Here is a 400-nt window from a genome sequence, read left to right as displayed (position 1 = left end):
ATATACATACATATATATACAGTATATATTTATATATATATATATATATATATATATATACATATATAATATATCCTATATATATGAATATATATACATACATACATATATATATATATATATATATTTATATACATATTTGTGTATTCATATAAAATAGAATATGATAATAACAATAACAATAACATCTCTTAGCAGTCTATTCAAATAATCACTCAAGAAATGGTGAAAGCTACTTAAAAATCTTTAATATATTACGTTTGAGTAAATTACAAAAGTTGGAAAGTATACTAAATGCTTTGCGTCGTTATTTTTGTTATGTGAAACTGATAAAAAAAATGGAATAGATGACCTTTTGAGTCCGTGGCGTAATATGAATAGCAATGAAAATTTTACAGGA

Source organism: Palaemon carinicauda, chromosome 9 (assembly GCF_036898095.1).
Source record: "Palaemon carinicauda isolate YSFRI2023 chromosome 9, ASM3689809v2, whole genome shotgun sequence".
NCBI lineage: Eukaryota > Metazoa > Arthropoda > Malacostraca > Decapoda > Palaemonidae > Palaemon > Palaemon carinicauda.
Note: the sequence above shows the minus strand (reverse complement) of the source record.